Source organism: Pleurodeles waltl, chromosome 10 (genome assembly GCF_031143425.1).
Source record: "Pleurodeles waltl isolate 20211129_DDA chromosome 10, aPleWal1.hap1.20221129, whole genome shotgun sequence".
In the NCBI taxonomy this organism is placed as follows: domain Eukaryota; kingdom Metazoa; phylum Chordata; class Amphibia; order Caudata; family Salamandridae; genus Pleurodeles; species Pleurodeles waltl.
The window spans coordinates 451470823-451491000 of record NC_090449.1 but is presented as its reverse complement, the minus strand read 5'-3'; the positions used below and the strand labels follow the sequence as shown (position 1 = coordinate 451491000).

At 44.6% G+C, this 20178-nt stretch overlaps 1 protein-coding gene across 2 annotated transcripts in view; it reads left to right on the top strand.

Moving 5' to 3' along the window:
- Window positions 1-12319: 12319 nt before the first annotated feature.
- The window catches only part of LOC138261611 (uncharacterized), a 909500-nt gene continuing 901641 nt past the window's right edge, over window positions 12320-20178 (top strand). The window contains exon 1 of one of the 2 annotated variants that reach the window (XM_069210725.1): window positions 12320-12446. The gene's annotated coding sequence lies outside the window, so the exon portion shown is untranslated. The remainder of the gene's footprint in view (window positions 12447-20178) is intronic. The other variant, XM_069210726.1, reaches the window with a different exon arrangement.

Below are 20178 nucleotides of genomic sequence, written 5' to 3'. Positions count from 1 at the left end.
GCGCTTTAAAACAAATGTTATGCCAGGGGGACTATGGAGATACGAGTGGCACTTTTGCTGGGTAGTACTGAGGGAATTAGAAGAGGAGGTAATGGGAGGCAGAGCACCAAAAATGACTGTCGCACTGGGTGCCACCAGCGCTGAAGGCTGTGATGATGGGTATATGGTAAGGTGAAGTAATACATTCTTTTTTGTTTTTTTCAGTGTTTTCAGAGAATCTGCAGAATTGGAGAAGAAGCGAAGGTAAGGTGACGACATTTCCTATTGTACACAACAAACATACCCACGAGCAATTTTGTGACTATCTGCCTTCTACGTAGGCTAGTAATTTAGAGGGACAGTTTAGCCAGTAGCAGAGATGGCGTCTCGTTGGATGACTGCTGATCAAGCCCTAACTCGGGTTATGGAGGACAGTTCTGATGTAGGCTCAGAGACTGAGACAGCAGACACTGAGACAGCATCTGAGGGAGAGGACAATGGGGAAGAATCTGGGAGTGATTTTTCAGTCGGCGGAGTCCCATCCGACGACACCTCTTCCAGTGAGTCTGAAGGAGACAATGACGACAGACGTGCTGTCTCTTCTCAAGCACATTCTGGGCAGCGGGAGTACATTGGGTTAGCCGAACCCAGAGAGCACGTGCTTGCGGCCGCAAGCACAGAGAGAGTGCTCTCTTGGCAGCCCCCCTGTTTAGTTCAGCCCCAAATTCCACCTTTTACTGGTGACGCTGGATGTAAACTCGATACAGCTAACTTTTTGCCAGTCGACTACATCTATCTATTTTTGGATGTTGACTTCCTTCAGAAAATTGTGCAGCAAACAAATTTGCGTGCAGACCAATTTCTGAGGGAGCGTGGAGGCACTCTAGGGCCCCGTTCTAGGGCACGCCAGTGGACTCCCACTTAGCTGGCGGAGTTGAAGATATTTTTGGGCCTTACGCTCAAAATGGGGTTAGTGCAGAAACCCACCTTGCAGTCCTACTGGACGACTCGCATGGTTTGGGTAACTCCCATCTTCTCACCATACATAAGCAGAGATCGTTTTTTGCTACTGAAGTGCATGCTGCATTTCAATTACAATTCTGCTGCATTGCCCCGGACCATCCAGACCATGACAGGTTGTTCAAAATTCGGCCTGTCGTGGAACATTTGTCTGCCAAGTTTCCAGAGATCTATACTCCTGGAAAGAATATAGCAGTGGATGAGTCCTTGATCCTGTACAAAGGACGGCTGCTTTTCAGACAGTACATTGCGAGCAAAAGAGCTTGCTATGCATAAAGCTGTACATGCTGTGTGAGAGCTCTTCTGGCTATGTGTACAGCTTGAGAGTGTATACAGGGAAGGATTCTACCCTAAACCCTGTAGGTTGCCCTCCTGCGTTGGGGTCACAGGTAAGATTGTATGGGAACTTGTCCAGCCACTTCTTTACAAAGGTTATAACCTTTATGTGGACAATTTCTATACAGGAGTAGAGCTGTTCAGTGAGCTCTACAAAGCTGGCACTGTGTCCTGCGGTACAGTTTGTTGTAACCGCAGAGGATTCCCACAGGAGCTTGTTTGCAAGAAGCTCCAGAAATCAGAGAGTACTGCATTGCGTTCTAACGAACTGCTCGCAGTCAAGTTCTTAGATAGGCGTGATGTATACGTGCTCACTACAATTCATGATGAGAGCACTTCTCCAATCACGGTTTGGGGTCAGATGGCCGAAGTCCACAAGCCCATCTGTATACTTGATTACAATAAGTACATGGGCGGAGTGGACAAGAAAGACCAGGTTCTTCAACCATACAATGCGTGTCGTAAAACTCGCACTTGGTACAAGAAACTGTTTACCCACCTGATTCAGATGGCAACATATAATGCGTATGTTGTTTACTGTCAGACAACCACAGGAAGGCTCATGACTTTCCTTGACTTCCAGTTGTCTGTAATTGAAAGCCTCACTGCTGTTACAGAAGCAGCAGCAGCCTCCACCTCATATGTTCTGGAGGATGTGGCAAGGCTGCAGGAGCGACACTTTGCTGATCGCATTCCTAAAACACCCAAAAAGGATCGTCCATGTCGTCGCTGTAAAGTGTGCTCGAAGCATGGAAAGCGGCAGGAGAGTCGGTATTACTGTCCCCAGTGTCCACCACAACCAGGCCTCTGTATCCCTACTTGCTTTACGTTGTATCATACTAAAGCAAAGTTCTGGAAAATCAACTGAGGTTGAGCTGCCGTTGGGTAATCCTTTCAGTGGCAGTGCATGGATACCGAACGTCCATGGGCCACTGCTTCGTTAGGCAAGGAGCCACAGAATTTTACTTCATCTACTTCATCATGGACATCCTTTTGGACTGCTTGACAGCTAAATCCACCATCAGAACGTGGTTGGTGTTTTGTTCAATTAACATGCATTATATTCCCCCCTACTGCATATACTAGTGGACAGAACATATGCCACATTGTCACGGAGTACCCTTTCTTCACCAGCATGTCTACCTTACTTTCAACGGTAGATATGCTCTCTCAGTTCGAGGAATCACTTTGTACGGCATACTTGGAAACCCCAAACTTGCATCCACAAACTAGTATAGGTTCACTTGGCAATTATACAGGATTAGCCAGGACTCTGATGAGAACAGAGACATGAATGGGTAAGGAAAGCTTATGGTAGGTGTGCCTTCACAGGGTTATTGCATAGGTAGAAGGCAGATAGTAAAGGTAGTACAGATGTACATCATCTACACCTATGGATTCAAACCCATTGGTGCCATCCCAGCACTGAAGGAGAATGACTTGTATAGGTCAGTGTTTGACCTGCTTTTCATGTTCATCCTCCATCAGAACTTAGTAGATGTTCAGTTTGCTGTATAAGTGCATTACAGTCACATCACTGCACATAATGTTGGCTGGGACATTTGCTACGTTCTCATGGACTCCCCTATGTACCAAACACTACCCTTTTTCATAGCCTATGACCTTCTCTTTAGGGAACATCATGAGAAATCCCCAGCATGTCTCCCTTAGTTTCAAAGGTAGATATGCTCACTCAGTTCGAGGAATCGCTTTGTACGGCATACTCGGACACCCCCAACTTGCATCCACAAACTGGAAGGAGTTGGATTTAGCACAGAGAGTGCGTTAAAGGCGCATGAAAAACATGTCTTCCTGAGCCTCAGGTGGCTGTCACAGGAGTTATTAGTAAATGTTTGTTACGCATGCATTTGGTAATGTTAAGGAAGAAGGAGGCAGTTACTTGACAGGTGGTAAAATGTAGTCAAACTTATTCCGTTCTGTGGCGTATGAATGTGATGGGCCCTTGTCTGGCAGCGGTAAGTAAATGTGAGTGGAGTGATTGGTTAGATTGGGCCCGTGGCTGGCGATATGAAAGGGTTGTTTGTTGTGCATGAATGGCGTGTGAATGGACCATAAAGAAGTTGGTTCCTGGATGCGGCTTTATGGCCCACCTTCAGAAAGCTTGGTTTCAATATTCAGATACTTTGATAAGTATTCATGCTTTGAAACCATAATTTCTGGAGGTGCTAAAACCAACCAGTGTGAGTGGTGGGTTAACTTTCACAAACTAGTGCCAGGGGAGTCCAAGGGTGCAGGACTTGCGTGGCTCCCACCAGTTTTCCTTCACCCAGAATCCCCTTGAAATCACAAAATGTGCTTAAAAAACACATTTGCCTTGCATTCCAATGAGCAGAAGTCCAGGGATCTGCAGGGAGCCATTAAAATTACCTACCACAAAACAGCCTCGTTTTTTAAGACAGTCACCTAAGTATTTGGTCCTGGGCTCGGCAGCCATATAGGGAAACCTACCAAACGCAGACATTTCTGAAACCTAGACACCCAAGGCAGCCCACGTAAATGTGGTGTGTTTGGATTTAACAAAGTTTTCTTACCCAGAATACCCTGCAAAAGTGAAACGTTGATTAAAATCACTATTTTTCCTTTCTTTTTTATCACAGAAACTACAGGAATGTGCACGGATCCTCAAAATTCCTACCACTCAGTGTTTCCCCACTTGTCCCGCTTGTGTGCCTGCGCCTAGTGCCTGCTTCAGGAATGATTCACTCCAGGGTTAACAGTAGCCCTCATGCAAGGACTACCATTGACCCTTGTGTGATCCATTCCTGTTGCGGGCACTAGGCCTACCCACACAAGTGAGGTATCATTTTTATCGGGAGACTTGGGGAAACGCTGGGTGGAAGGAAATGTGTGGCTCCTCTCAGATTCCAGAACTTTCTGTCACCGAAATGTGATGAAAACGTGTTTTTTTAGCCACATTTTGAGGTTTGCAAAGGATTCTGGGTAACAGAACCTGGTCAGAGCCCCACAAGTCACCCCATCTTGGATTCCCCTAGGTTTCTAGTTTTCAAACATGCACAGGTTTGGTAGGTTTCCCTAGGTGCCGGCTGAGCTAGAGGCCAAAATCTACAGGTAGGCACTTTGCAAAAAACAGCTCTGTTTTCTGTCAAAAAATGGAATGTGTCCACGTTGTGTTTTGGGGCATTTCCTGTCGCGGGCACTAGGCCTACCCACACAAGTGAGGTATCATTTTTATCGGGAGATTTGGGGGCACGCTGGGTGGAAGGAAATTTGTGGCTCCTCTCAGATTCCAGAACTTTCTGTCACCCCGAAATGTGAGGAAAACTTGTTTTTTAGCCACATTTTGAGATTTTCAAAGGATTCTGGGTAACAGAACCTGGTCAGAGCCCGACAAGTCATCCCATCTTGGATTCCCCTATGTCTCTAGTTTTCAAAAATGCACAGGTTTGGGTAGGTTTCCCTAGGTGCCGGCTGAGCTAGAGGCCAAAATCTACAGGTAGGCACTTTGCAAAAAACACCTGTTTTCTGTCAAAAAATAGGATGTGTCCACGTTGTGTTTTGGGGCATTTCCTGTCGCGGGCGCTAGGCCTACCCACACAAGTGAGGTATCATTTTTATCGGGAGACTTGGGGGAACGCTATGTGGAACGAAATTTGTGGCTCCTCTCAGATTCCAGAACTTTCTGTCACCGAAATGTGAGGGAAACGTGTTTTTTTTGCCACATTTTGAGGTTTGCAAAGGATTCTGGGTAACAGAACCTGGTCAGAGCCCCACAAGTCACCCCATCTTGGATTCCCCTAGGTCTCTAGTTTTCAAAAAGGTTTGGTAGGTTTCCCAGGTTCCGGCTGAGCTAGAGGCCAAAATCTACAGGTAGGCACTTTGCAAAAAACACCTCTGTTTTCTTTGGGAAACTGTGATGTGTCCACGTTGTGTTTTGGGGCATTTCCTGTCGCAGGCGCAAGGCCTACCCACACAAGTGAGGTACCATTTTTATCGGGAGACTTGGGTGAACATAGAATAGCAAAACAAGTGTTATTGCCCCTTGTCTTTCTCTACATTTTTTCCTTCCAAATATAAGAGAGTGTGTAAAAAAGACGTCTATTTGAGAAATGCCCTGCAATTCACATGCTAGTATGGGCACCCCGAAATTCAGAGATGTGCAAATAACCACTGCTCCTCAACACCTTATCCTGAGCCCATTTTGGAAATACAAAGGTTTTTTTTATACCTATTTTTCACTCTTCATATTTCAGCAAATGAATTGCTGTATACCCAATATAGAATGAAAACCAACTGCAGGGTGCAACTCATTTATTGGCTCTGGGTACCTAGGGTTCTTGATGAACCTACAAGCCCTATATATCCCCACAGCCAGAAGAGTCCAGCAGACATAACGGTATATTGCTTTAAAAAATCTGGCATCACAGGAAAAAGTTACAGAGTAAAACATAAAGAAAAATGGCTGTTGTTTTCAGCTCAATTTCAATGTTTTTTTATTTCAGCTGGTATTTTCTGTAGGAAAACCTTGTAGGATCTACACAAATGAACCTTTGCTGAATTCAGAATTTTGTTTATTTTTCAAAAATAGTTAGCTTTCCGGGATCGAGCATTGGTTTCACACCCATTTCTGTCACTAAATGGAAGGAGGCTGAAAGCACAAAAAATTGTAAAAATGGGGTACGTCTCAGAAAAATGCCAAAATTGTGTTGAAAAATGTGGTTTTCTGATTCAAGTCTGCCTCTTCCTGAAAGCTGGGAAGCTGGTGATTTTAGCACCGCAAACCCTTTGTTGTGCCAGGAAAACCACAAGCCTTCTTCGGCAGCCCTTTTTTCAATTTAAAAAAAAAAAAAAAAAAATGTTGCTCTATTTTGGCTAATTTCTTGGTCTCCTCCAGGGGAAACCACAAACTCTGGGTACCTTTAGAATCCCTAGGATTTTGGTGAAAAAAAGGACGCAAATTTGGAATGGATAGCTTGCGTGGACAAAAAGTTATGAAGGCCTACTACCCCAAATAGCCAAAAAAGAGCTCAGCACTGGGGAGGTGGGGTGGGGGGGGCGGCCAGCAGCTAAGAGGTTAATTAGTACATTTCGTAAATACTGGTGGCCATTCTTCGAGGTCATATTTTCAAATGCGTGCATTATTTTTCTGCATTATTCATTTTCTACATATCTCATTATTCAAAATACATAAACACTCATTAATACATTTCTGATTAAAAACACCTGCGCTAGCACATTTATAGGCAGCGAGAACGGGTTATTTTTCACAAGCAACAAAAGATAATATGATGCCCAAACCATTTCTCACATTTTCACATTGTGACCTGCCAGCCATTTACTTCAACCTCCCAGGATTATGCATGTTAACAAGAAACCTCCCAAGCCCGTACATCTTTAACCCCTTCTGTGCCTTGGACGAGATGATCTCGTCCAAGGCTACAGTTCCCCTGTGCCTTGGACGAGATCATCTCGTCCTAGGCACAGGGGAACTTGGGGGCGTGCACCCCCCTCCCCCCCCAAGTCGGGGATGGAAGGGGAAGACCTTCCCCTTACACCCCCGACCCCCCCCCCGTGACGTCAGCGCGCGCGCGCGCGCTGATGTGTCACAGGGGCCTCCCTAGTCGCGCTGGAAGCTCTGCTTCCAGCGCGATTGAAAAAGAAATGCAAAAGCATTTCTTTTTCAATCACTGGGAGGCCCGGAGGGGCTTCAAAGGGAAGGAAAAGTATTTCCTTCCCTTTGAAGTCCCTCCGAGGGTTTCAAAAGCCGGATTGCTTGCAATCCGGCTTTTGAAACCCCACTAGACACCAGGGATTTTTTTATTTTTTTATTGAAAGTGACAAAAGGGAGCGACCCCTTGGGCAAGGGTCGCTCCCAGGGGGGGCATTTTTTTGAGAAGGCCTTTTCTGCCCCCCCTGGGGGCAGAAACCTCTAGGCACCAGGGACGATTTTTTTTTTTTGTTTGTTTCATTTTTTTTTTTTTTTTGGTGGGGAGCGACCCCTTAGGCAAGGGTCGCTCCCCTTGGGGGAAAATTATATTTTGGCCATTTCTGCCCCTCTTGGGGGCAGATTGGCCTATTTTGATGAGGCCAATCTGCCCCCAAGGGGGGTAGAAACCACTAGACACCAGGGATTTTTATTTTTTTTATTGTTATTGACAAAAGGGTGCGACCCCTTGGGCAAGGGTCGCTCCCAGGGGGGGCATATTTTCGGGAAGGCCTTTATTTTAGGCCATTTCTGCCCCCCCCGTGGGACAGATCGGCCTATTATTAGGCTGAACTGCCCCCAGGGGGGGCAGAACCCTCTAGGCGCCAGGGCAAATTTTTTTTTGCGTTTTTTTTTTGTTGTTGTTTCTTTTTTTAGAGATGGGGAGCGACCCATCAGGCAAGGGTCGCTCCCCTGGGGGGGGCAAATTGTATTTAGACCATTTCTGCCCCGCTGGGGGCAGATTGGCCAATTTTAGGTCAATCTGCTCCCAAGGGGGCAGAAACCACTAGGCACCGGGGATTTGTTTTTTGGCGCCAATGTCACGCAGGGGGAGCGACCCCGTAGGCAAGGGTCGCTCCCGGGGGGCAAATTTATTTTAGGCCATTTCTGCCCCCCCCGGGGGACAGATCGGCCTATTATTAGGCCGAACTGCCCCCAGGGGGGGGCAGAACCCTCTAGGCGCCAGGGCAATTATTATTTTTTGTGTTTTTTTTTTTTCGTTGTTTCTTTTTTTAGAGATGGGGAGCGACCCATCAGGCAAGGGTCGCTCCCCTGGGGGGGGGGCAAATTGTATTTAGACCATTTCTGCCCCCCTGGGGGCAGATTGGCCAATTTTAGGTCAATCTGCCCCCAAGGGGGCAGAAACCACTAGGCACCGGGGATTTGTTTTTTGGCGCCAATGTCACGCAGGGGGAGCGACCCCATAGGCAAGGGTCGCTCCCGGGGGGGGGGGTGGGTGTTGGGGGGGGCAAATTTATTTTAGGCCATTTCTGCCCCCCCCGGGGGCAGATCGGCCTATTATTAGGCCGATCTGCCCCCGGGGAGGGGGGGGCAGAAACCTCTAGGCGCCAGGGGAATTTTTTTTTTTCTTGTTTTTTTTCTTAGAGATGGGGAGCGACCCATCAGGCAAAAGTCGCTCCCCTGGGGGACAAATTGTATTTAGGCCATTTCTGCCTGAGATTGGCTGAGTTTAGGTCAACCTGCCCCCAAGGGGGCAGAAACCACTAGGCACCGGGGATTTGTTTTTTGGCGCCAATGTCACGCAGGGGGAGAGACCCCGTAGGCAAGGGTCGCTCCCGGGGGGGGGGGGTGGAGGTTGGGGGGAGAGAAATTTATTTTAGGCCATTTCGGCCTATTATTAGGGCGATCTGCCCGGGGGGGGGGCAGAAACCTCTAGGCGCCAGGGCAAATTTTGTTTTGTGTTTTTTTTTTTTTTTTTTTTAGGGATGGGGAGTGACCCATCAGGCAAGGGTTGCTCCCCAGGAGGGCAATTTGTATTTAGACCATTTCTGCCCCCCTGGGGACAGATTGGCAGAGTTTAGGTCAATCTGCCCCCAAGGGGGCAGAAACCACTAGGCACCGGGGATTTGTTTTTTGGTGCCAATGTCACGCAGGGGGAGCGACCCCGTAGGCAAGGGTCGCTCCCGGGGAGGGTGGGGGTTGGGGTGGCAAATTTATTTTAGGGCATTTCTGCCCCCCCCCCCCCCTGGGGCCGGCTGAGCTACAGGCCAAACACCACAGGTAGGCACCTTGCAAAAAACACCTCTGTTTTCTGTGAAAAAATATGTTGTGTCCACGTTGTGTTTTGGGCTATTTCCTTTTGTGGGCGCTAGGCCTACCCACAGAAGTGAGGTACCATTTTTATCGAGAGACTTAGGGGAACGCTGGGTGGAAGGAAATTTGTGGCTCCTCTCAGATTCCACAACTTTCTGTCACCGAAATGAGAGGAAAAAGTGTTTTTTGGGCCAAATTTTGATGTTTGCAAAGGATTCTGGGTAACATAACCTGGTCAGAGCCCCGCAAGTCACCCCATCTTGGATTCCCCTGGGTTTCTAGTTTTCAAAAATGCACTGGTTTGCTAAGTTTCCTCAGGTGTCGGCTGAGCTACAGGCCAAAATCCACAGGTAGGCACTGCTTTTTATAAAAAAATGTGATGTGTCCACGTTGTGTTTTGGGCCCTTTCCTTTCGTGGGTGCTAGTCCTACCCACACAAGTGAGGTATCATTTTTATCGGGAGACTTGGGGGAACGCTGGGTAGAAGGAAATATGTGGCTCCTCTCAGATTCCAGAACTTTCTGCCACAGAAATGTGAGTAACATGTGTATTTTTAGCCAAATTTTGAGGTTTGCAAAGGATTCTGGGTAACAGAACCTGGTCCGAGCCCCGCAAGTCACCCCTCGTTGGATTCCCCTAGGTCTCTAGTTTTCAGAAATGCACAGGTTTGGTAGGTTTCCCTAGGTGCCGGCTGAGCTAGAGGCCAAAATCTACAGGTAGGCACTTCGCAAAAAACACCTCTGTTTTTTTCCAAAATTTAGGATGTGTCCACGTTGCGCTTTGGGGTGTTTCCTGTCGCCGGCGCTAGGCCTACCCACGCAAGTGAGGTATCATTTTTATCGGGAGACTTGGGGGAACGCTGGGTGGAAGGAAATTTGTAGCTCCTCTCAGATTCCAGAACTTTCTGCCACAGAAATGTGAGGGACATGTGTTTTTTTAGCCAAATTTTGAGGTTTGCAAAGGATTCTGGGTAACAGAACCTGGTCCGAGCCCCGCAAGTCACCCCTCCTTGGATTCCCCTAGGTCTCTAGTTTTCAGAAATGCACAGGTTTGGTAGGTTTCCCTAGGTGCCGGCTGAGCTAGAGGCCAAAATCTACAGGTAGGCACTTCGCAAAAAACACCTCTGTTTTCTCCCAAAATTTTGGATGTGTCCACGTTGCGCTTTGGGGCGTTTCCTGTCGCGGGCGCTAGGCCTACCCACGCAAGTGAGGTATCATTTTTATCGGGAGACTTGGGGGAACATAGATTAGCAAAACAAGTGCTATTGCCCCTTGTCTTTCTCTACATTTTTTCCTTCCAAATATAGGAGAGTGTGTAAAAAAGACATCTATTTGAGAAATTCCCTATAATTCACATGCTTGTATGGTCACCCCGGAATTCAGAGATGTGCAAATAACCACTGCTCCTCAGCACCTTATCTTGTGCCCTTTTTGGAAATGCAAAGGTTTTCTTGATAGCAATTTTTTACTCTTTTTATTTCAGCAAATGAATTGCTGTATACCCGGTATAGAATGAAAACGCACTGCAGGGTGCAGCTCATTTATTGGCTCTGGGTTCCTCGGGTTCTTGATGAACCTACAAGCCCTATATATCCCCGCAACCAGAGGAGTCCAGCAGACGTAACGGTATATTGCTTTCCATAATCTGACATTGCAGGGAAAAGTTACAGAGTAAAACGTAGAGAAAAATTGATGTTTTTGTCACCTCAATTTCAATATTTTTCTTTTTCAGCTGTTATTTTCTGTAGGAAACCCTTGTAGGATCTACACAAATGACCCCTTGCTGAATTCAGAATTTTGTCTACTTTTCAGAAATGGTTAGGTTTCTGGGATCCAGCATTGGTTTCATGCCCATTCCTGTCACTGACTGGAAGGAGGCTGAAAGCACAAAAAATTGCAAAAATGGGGTATGCCCCAGTAAAATGCCAAAATTGTGTTGAAAAATTGGGTTTTCTGATTCAAGTCTGCCTGTTCCTGAAAGCTAGGAAGCTGTTGAGTTTAGCACTACAAACCCTTTGTTGATGCCATTTTCAGGGGGAAATCCACAAGCCTTCTTCTGCAGCAACTTTTTCCATTTTTTTTTTAAAAAAACGAAATTTTCACTGTATTTTGGCCAATTTCTTGGCCTCCTTCAAGGGAACCCACAAAGTCTGGGTACCTCTAGAATCCCTAGGATGTTGGAAAAAAAGGACGCAAATTTGGCTTGGTTAGCTTATGTGGACAAAAAGTTATGAGGGCCTAAGCGCGAACTGCCCCAAATAGGCAAAAAAAGGCCTGGCACAGGAGGGGGAAAAGGACTGGCAGCGAAGGGGTTAAAGGAAACAACAAAAAACATACATTTTTAGATGTCATAATTAAGGCATGCCCTGAATTAACGCCCCAAAACATTAACACCCCCTCCCAACACTATAGTTTGAAATACTGCCGCGGTTTGAAGGCCGAAGATAGAAATGTTAAGCCGCTGACTTCATAACTTCACGGTTGTAAAGCTCAAGCTTGAAATCACGGTCTTTCCAAAAGTACGCACAGCGTAAAACGTTTATATTTCTGGGCGCCATTTAAATACCTGTAGGTAGACGTGTATAATTCGTCTAGCCTGCACATTTGAAGGTCGGTTCAAAAATCTAAAAACGCGTCGGTCATCTTGTAGTGGCACAATTCATGAGCTATTGGTTCTCCGTTTTCAGAGAAGAAATGGTAAATTCGTTATTTGTGGCAAGCAAATGGAAAATGAACTGTTATCAATAACCTGGTCAGGAAAGAAACATAATTTGTTGGATAACAGACTGACATGTGAAGTCCAAATGATCATTGAAACATAAATCACGAGAGAGCTACATCTGTCTCCCATCGAGAAATACAAAAGACATTTAAAGGATTCAGTAAACATGAGGTGTACAGGAACCAGAAGAGCGTTGCCCAATTTTTAGTCAGGTGCATGCATCAGCCTCATGACATCAATCTGTCAACCTCATGACACCAATCTGATTGGGTTGATGCATGTCCCTTACCAGAAATGCTCTTCTTCTCAAAATATCTAGCGGACCGGTAGCTCATAATGGTTATTACCAGTTATTGGGGTTACACTTACGGATGAGTAATGTTGATGATTATGGATGACTGGTGTCGAATTTGCTTTGCCCGTTGTTATAATTCATGCCTACTAAGAAAACATATACATTGTGCCACTTCAAAATGGCCGCCGTACTTAGATATGATATTGTACTCTGTGGACGATGCCATTTACGTAGACGAGTTTTTAATAACCAATTATACACATCTACAGGTATTTAAATAGCACCCAGAAGTACAAGCGTTTTACGTGGTGCGTGCTTCTGGAAAGCCCCTGGACTTCTGGCTTGAGCTTTAAGTCAGTGAGTAGTTAGGGTTATTACTTTTTTCAAAGACACACTAACTTTGTTGCGATTTGTTTTGAAGTGGGTGGTTGCGAATTTCTTTTTTGTTTTTCGGGCTTTATTCCGCGGTACTAATTCAAACTATAGTGTTGCGGGGTGGGTAACCTTAATGTTTGGGGAGCGTTAATCTGAGGGATGTCTCAATTATGATCTCTAAAACGCCTTTTGTTTATTCCTTTAACCATATACCCAGTTTATGCACAGGTCTGGGCGTTTTCTCGTTAATATCCCTAAAGCTGGGAGGTTGACGTAAATGACAAGCAGGTTACAATGTGGGAATATGAGGAATGGTTTGGGTATTGTATTCTTATTTGATGCTTCTGAAAAATGTTTTTTTTTCGTGCTGTATATGCGTGTTCTCGCAGCTGGTAAACGTGGTACTAGCGAATGCAGCATGTTGGAAATTGTTTTTTTTGACCGCGGCGCATCAGAGCATTTAATAATAATCTGGTGGGGTGCTGCCTTAAATCTTACGACCTCCCGGTGGAATGCTTCAATTTAAATCCTGGTAGGGATGGTGCCCTTAAAAGGTTTTTTTTTTTTTCGTTCTCCGTGGTGGAGTGTCCTTTTACTTTCCGTTCGCATAGGTATGCTGTGCGAAGACCATTAACAATGGGACATTGTGTGTCTGTTCTTAAAAGTGTTGTGATTTTATCAATGAACTTCCGATTTGGAGTGATAAATCATTAGAGTGTATGATGTCTAACAAGGGGTCTTGAAACTGGGGAGTGGGCTCAAGTGACCCCAGGGTGTCGCCAGGCTCTGACCAAAATAAGCATTATGTTAATAACAAGGCTTTATTTTGAGCTGAAAAAACACGAGCAGCAGCAAACCGCTCTGTAATGGGTTATCACCTGTTTTGTCTTTTATATCCAAGCTGGGAGTATGTGTCAAAAGGGAAGGACTCCAAATACTATTCAAAATCCCTACTTCTAATAATCACACTGTGGATATTTTTACACGTTAGTAGGGCCTGCCTGACCAGAATAGTATGATTGGCATCATGTATTTGATTGCCAGTTCCATAGAATAATTGTAAAAAATAGGGATAGGGAGTTAATGGGGTGTGGTGTGAGTGCTATTTATTTATTTGTATTTTTTTCCCTTTCTTTCTTCACGGGGTGAGGGCGGCACCACAATGTGTTCTTTTTAACTTCTAGTGTCCTACAAAAAGAAGGCATGTGACTGGCAAAAAAGTGCCCAGCAGGCAAACAAAATTGCACATTTTTTTTTCCTAACTTTCTTTCAAGTTCATATTTTCATTATTGTTTTCTTTTGTTTTTGCTCGTCAGTGCTATGTTCAAGAAATCAAGAGTAACCTGCTTGGAATATTGCAAAGTGAGATTTTTCTTGTGTAACTTCTGAAATGATGAGGCTTTAATGCATAATCATGCACTACACCCCATCCAAAACAGTCTGCCCTACTACAGTCCAGTCTGCCTCACCCAAATCCACTGAGCCCAATTCATGGCACCCCAGTTCAGCCTGCCCCATTCCAATCCAAACTGTCCATCCAATCTAATCCATCCCAATCCCACCCCTCTCACCACATTTCAATCCACCTGACTCGGCAACACTCAGCCACTGAACACTACTCAACACACTACTTACTCGACTCTACAACATTCAAACACATCCACTCTACTCCCACTACTAACACTCCATGCCACTAACTTTTAGCCATGCTGCACATCAATAACACTGCTGTACAACATGGCAAAACACACTGCCAAAGCCAATAGCTCTTGTATAGGTGAGACTTATTGTCTTTGCCAGTGTTTTTTTTTTTTACTTGTTACTTTATTGTGCATATTATGTTTATAATTTGCAGCTTGTTGGTGTATTGTTTGTTGGCTTAAGTTTTTTGTCTTATGTCTTTTAACACTCTCTTGAAGGAGTATCAATGGGGAAAAATGCATTGGTTGTGTCCTTGTCCATATTTTAAAGTTAAAGCAGGAAATAAAGAATACACATCCTTACTACATATGTTTTGTGATGTATGCACTTATTGATTGAAGTTCTATGCAACTTTGTTTCTCTGTGGGATATTAGGCCTTTTTTGTGTTGCTGAAGAATTTTCAGTCTCACTAGTATATGAGTGATTCTCCTTGTCATGACATATTTGTATGCTGGAAATAAAACTCTTCCTTGAAAACTGGCATTGTGCATGCCACTGTGTTAAAGATCTATACTGTGACACTCTGGAGTTGTATGTAGGGTGTAGGACTCTGCTGGCTGATTGTTTGGAATTTGGGCATTACGCAGAGTAGGGCAGAGTTCCTGAATTCTGCCATCTGGAGTAGAGTTGGTGTCTACTCCTTTATTATTATTTTTTTCTCCACGCTCACAAGCACAATGATACACATGTGCTGCTAACGTGCAAGATGTTGCATTTCAATGCGCTGCTTATGGATGCAATGGTGGCCAAAACAAAGCTGCAAGCGTAAACTCGCCTGGAGTGAATTTTCTTCTAGAGGTGACTCAAAATCTAGTCAAAAGAAGTTTGAGTGGATTTTCTTCCCCAATGAATCCTTCAAATTGTTTTTTAGTGAGAAGCCCTTTTTTTTTGTTCTTTTTTTCAAACAGGTGGCACAGAGACTCAAACTTCCTGTTCAGCAGGCTACTCCCGATACTTTGCCAATCTCCTGGTCACTTTTCACGTGCATTTCGAGGTGGAAGGATCACCGTCTCCTGGATATACCTTTGGATTTAAGGACTTTGTTTAACACAAGTCAGTTAAAAACTATTGTACAATGGTGGTGTTTGTTTGCTTTGGCATGCACCTACATTTCTTTGTAGTTTAATTTGATTTTTATAGTGGTGGTTGGCCTGGAGTTTAAGTATGGGCCTAATATATATATATATATATATATATATATATATATATATATATATATATATTTTTTTTTTTAAAGGATAATTGTTGCACAGCTCGGTACAGTTTCTATATGTTAGTAACATTTGCAATTTTTTTCTATGTGATCTAGACTTCCAAAAGAGTCATCTAGCCAGTAGGCTCAGTACTAGTAGTCATCTGTGCATGAAGTAAATGTTTCAGTAGTATGTTTTTAAAACTTAATTTAGGGCAGGGATGGCACTGGATGAAATTAAAAATGTTGGCGATTAGCATTTAATTTTTCTGTGAAGTGTATGTTGTTGGGTAATATTTTGATGGCATAAGAGGATGTGGTCTGTTGCTGTGAATTTTTTATAGCTCAGTTAATTTTTGTGTTTAGCATTGCTGAATTAATGTTGGGGTTTTCTTCAGTGTTACCAACATGCCTTCTTGCATCCAGAGTGTCATTGTCCACCATTTATCTTTGTTCTTCATACCTTGTGGCTCGGGGACATTTTGTGTAGTCTATGTCCATAGGTGTCTATGTGTTCTTTGTTCCCCCATCCTTTGTGCTGCTTGTTGTTTGACCACGTGGCTGGTGGCCATTTCCTGCATGCAGCCAGTGTGCCTTTGTCATGGACTTGCATCGATTGATGTGATGCCAGCATAATATTGATATGCGTGGGGATCATTGAAGTATATGTATACTAAAAATGATTCTGACGAACAGTGCATGTATTTCTTTCCTTTTTTTTAATTTATTTTATGCCTCCTTTATCTTCATCACAATAGTTTTTCTTGTCCTTCCATACAAACATTGGCAATTATTGATCATTTGTTTAGTTTAATATTTAATTTTTGATTTATTTTTTTCTTTAAACTTTTTTTTATTCTTTCAATGTACTTAATTCTGCATTTTGCCTTGAGCCATCCACCATAGTCGCACATCTGCGTTACAGCATTTGGTTTCTTTAGGTGTATAATAATTCCATTTCTTCATGGACACCCTTGCTGTGGTGCACTGCAGACACATACTTTTTTAATGATTATTCAGTTTCCCCTGGACCCCCTTGCTACCATAGGCTTTAAGGATTATTCCATTTACCTATGCACCTCTCTGACTACCACAGCCGTCTCCTTTAAAACAAAGGGCTATATCTGCATATTGTTGCCTTATTTGAAATGAAATTTTATGGTGTGGGTTGACTTTACAATGGTTGATTAAAAAAAATTGGCATTTATTACGCAAGTAACACACTGCACTAATATTGCATTTGTATTTCAGCCTGCAACAATTTCACCTTTCACTAACTACATGTCTGTCTTGCCTGGTTGCTTTTAGGTGCCCAAGAAGATGTCACATCGCCTGCAGCACTGCCAAAGAGGAGGCCTGTACAGTGCTTTCAGACCCCCAATCTCTGTCGCACCTTAGTGCCACTGCCCACTGAGCTTCAAGATGGCTCCAAAGAAAGTTGCTCCGAGGAAAGTAGTCAGTGAGAAGAAGTAGCTTTCCACCAGTTGTGTACTGACCCCCAACTATTCTCAGGAGACATGTGCCTGCCACGCCAGCCCCTGGGGAGAACCTGGGAGCAGCACTCCTGCATCACCCCAAGCCCAAGAATGTCCCTCACTGAGGCAGCCACTGCAATCATGGTGACACCAACTAGCAGTGATGTTGAATTGGATTTGTCTCTTTTGCAAAGTAGTACCCATTTGTTTTAGGACACTGAGCAAAGTGGACAGCAGCCAGCAATAGTAGTGCTTCCCAAAGTTGGAGCACAACAGGTCTAGCTTCCTGCTGAGCAAGAACCTCCTCTTTTTAGAATCAATGGCTCTCAGATCTCCAGCAAGAAAAAGGAAGAGTATCACTCCACTGTCTCTTCCAGGCACCACTTCTGATGACATGGAGTAGACCCCAGGAGATGCCAGTAGAGGCAAGGGAAAAGTAAAGTTCTAGAAAGTCTTAATCACTGAAGACGATGAGGATGACAAACCAGTAATTGTCGAAGCTGGCACAGAGGAATCTTACAATACTATTCAAACTGCTCTGAGGGATGTGGCACAGGCAGTATCACCAGCTCCCATATTTGTAAGGCCCCAGCTAAGACCTGCACTAACCCCTAAGTCAGTAGAAATATGTACTGCAGAGGCAATCAACACATCCACCAACCGCCATTTCCTTAGTCATTGACAGGAGGAAAACATTGCCCTATGCTCCATTTGCCACTCAATTGTTCATCAAGGTAAGCTTGGTTCACATTATAGTACTGGAGGCAAGACAACCAATATGGGAAACATCATGCAATGCTTTAGGAGGAGCCCCTTAAAACTGCTGGTCATGGAGGTGAAGGGGAGCAGGGAAACATCAGCTTCAACCAGTCAAATTACAGTGGAGGATGAGGGTGACATCCTTGCACAAAGCAGCCCTGTCCCCATCAGTGCACCAGATTCACCTGCCTCAGTGGCACAGGAAGACTGTCAGATGGAGACACCATGGCATAAGGTGACTGCACCACAATGCACAGTGAGTCTACCACCACCTACTTCTCAAAGGTCACCTGCATCAGTGGCCCCCCAAAAAAGAAAATGATTGCAGCCACCCAATGGCACAATTGTACAATGGGAAGGTGGCAAAAGATTTTGCACTGGACCTCCTCCCTTTTTTCTTTTGTGCAAGAAGTGGGATTCCTAGAATTTGTGACAGCCATATTCCTGAATTGGAAGGTTCCAAGTTGGATATATTTTGCCATAGTTGCTGTTCCAGGGCTGCATGACAGTGTGCTGTAATTGGTTGGAAAAGCTTTGTAGCACTGTCCACGCTATCCACCTAACAGACATGTGGACCAGTTGTCAAGCTACTGATTACATGTGCATCACTGGATCTCTTTTACAGGGGTAAAGCAAAAGCTATCTACAGATCTTGATCCTTAAGAAATGTTTTCGAGCGTTTGGTGGCATGCAACAGTAGCCATGTTCGTCATGGAGAAATCACATAAAGCTGCAATCTTCTTGGACAACTTTAATAGCAGGTTCCTGAAAGGCTGCGACCCAGAGGTCTCTGAATAGGGTTTATTGCTGCAGACAAGGGCAGTAACATAATCAAGGCCATGGCAGACAGTGGCTATTTCAGGGTCCTGAGTTTGGCTTTCTAAAAAAACTAGATGGCAACATACTGGCCACCTGCAGTCAAATCTGCTGTCATTTCAGCCATTCTTTTAAAGCCCAGAAGCAGTTGCAGATTATTTAGCATGCTAACAGAGTACCAGTTATAGCCCTGATCCCAGAGGTGCCAATATGCTGCAATTCAACCTATTATGTTGCAACATCTGTTTGAGCCATACAGACCGACTGATGACCCTTATTCTAAGAGGGGATGCAACTGGAAAAGTTATGACCACGGATGCAGACAAATGGGGCATACTTAAATGCTTGACACAGATGCTGCTCTCTTTTGAGACTTTCATGCAGGAAGTTAGCAAAGAAGACAGAACAATGGTATGCTGTCTTGTTCTTGCATCTGTTAAAGGAACAGCTAAAGAAGGTGTCTGAAAGGTTCGCACCCAGAAGTGTGAACGTTAACCCATAAGTGCATGCCTTGGTTGAGAGCCTAAGCTAGTGCGTGACTTGTAATGCAATGCTGCCAAATGATATCACATCCAAAGAGTAAATCTGTGCCATCCTACTTGATCCACGCTACAAAGAAATTCTTACTACTTTAATTTTCTTCTGAAGGTGACGGTTCAAAATAAGGAGTGGATAGCTCAGCAATCTGGGAGAGCACTGGCTGAAACTTGGAGCCCCACACCATAGTTCTGGGGTGTGGCCTTCAACTTCCAGAGAGGATAGTCTTGTCTCCCAGCAGCCAACACCAACAACAAGAACACCGGGAACAACAGCATCAGAAGAACCAGACCCAACGTCTGCATTGGCTTGGTTTTAAGTCCAGTGCAAGAGCTGTCACACAAGTGGCAGAACTAATGGCACTTCAGAGGATCTTGCAGGAGCATCTGCATGACCCAAAAAGGTGTATGGGGCTCAAAACCCATTGGTGTATTGGTATGGGAAGATGGGCCAGTGGCCTCCGCTCACCAGCGTGATAAAGTATCTTGGTTGTCCTGTAGCCAGCATGTCTGCTGCATGTGTGTTCAGGGCACTTGTTAGTGAGAAGGACCACTCTCACCTCAAAACATGGAGAGATTAACCATGATCAAAATGAACCAGCATTTTATAACACCTAATTACACAGTTACCAAAACACCAGAGGATGATGACTAAGAAATAAGTGTTTGCTGATCAACTCTTGGGTGACCCACCCGAGTTTGAGGACAGACTCTACTCCACTGACTGAGTATGCCAGTGCCACCATAGAACTTTTTAGTTATTTCTTGTTTAACTTCTTTCTTCACAAAAATAAAATAGCGAATGGAACACTCTGTATGGTTTATGCTGCCCCACCATTTTTAGTCACGTATATTGCCGGATTGGCGTTGGACCTGTGTGCAAGGAAGAAGCCCCCACATTCCCCTCAAGGCGCTGGAGACAGTGCCTCCCTCCGTCACATGCCTGTCACTTTAATCACCTAGTCTGGGGCAGCCCTGCTATCACTGATTAAAAGACTTCCAGTGCCAAATTCCAACGTGTTACTATCCAAAAGGAAATAATATTTTGTATCGACCACTATGCTTGGATTGGAAGAGGCAAGTACTAACTATCCCTTCAATGAGTGGTGCTATATTAAGTGATAGTGAGTGATGTATGTGGTGGCTGACAGTAAGGGAGGAGTTAAACACATTTGTAAACTTGATTTTGATTTGGAATATTTGGGGCTGCTGGATGATCACTTTCCTGAAAGTG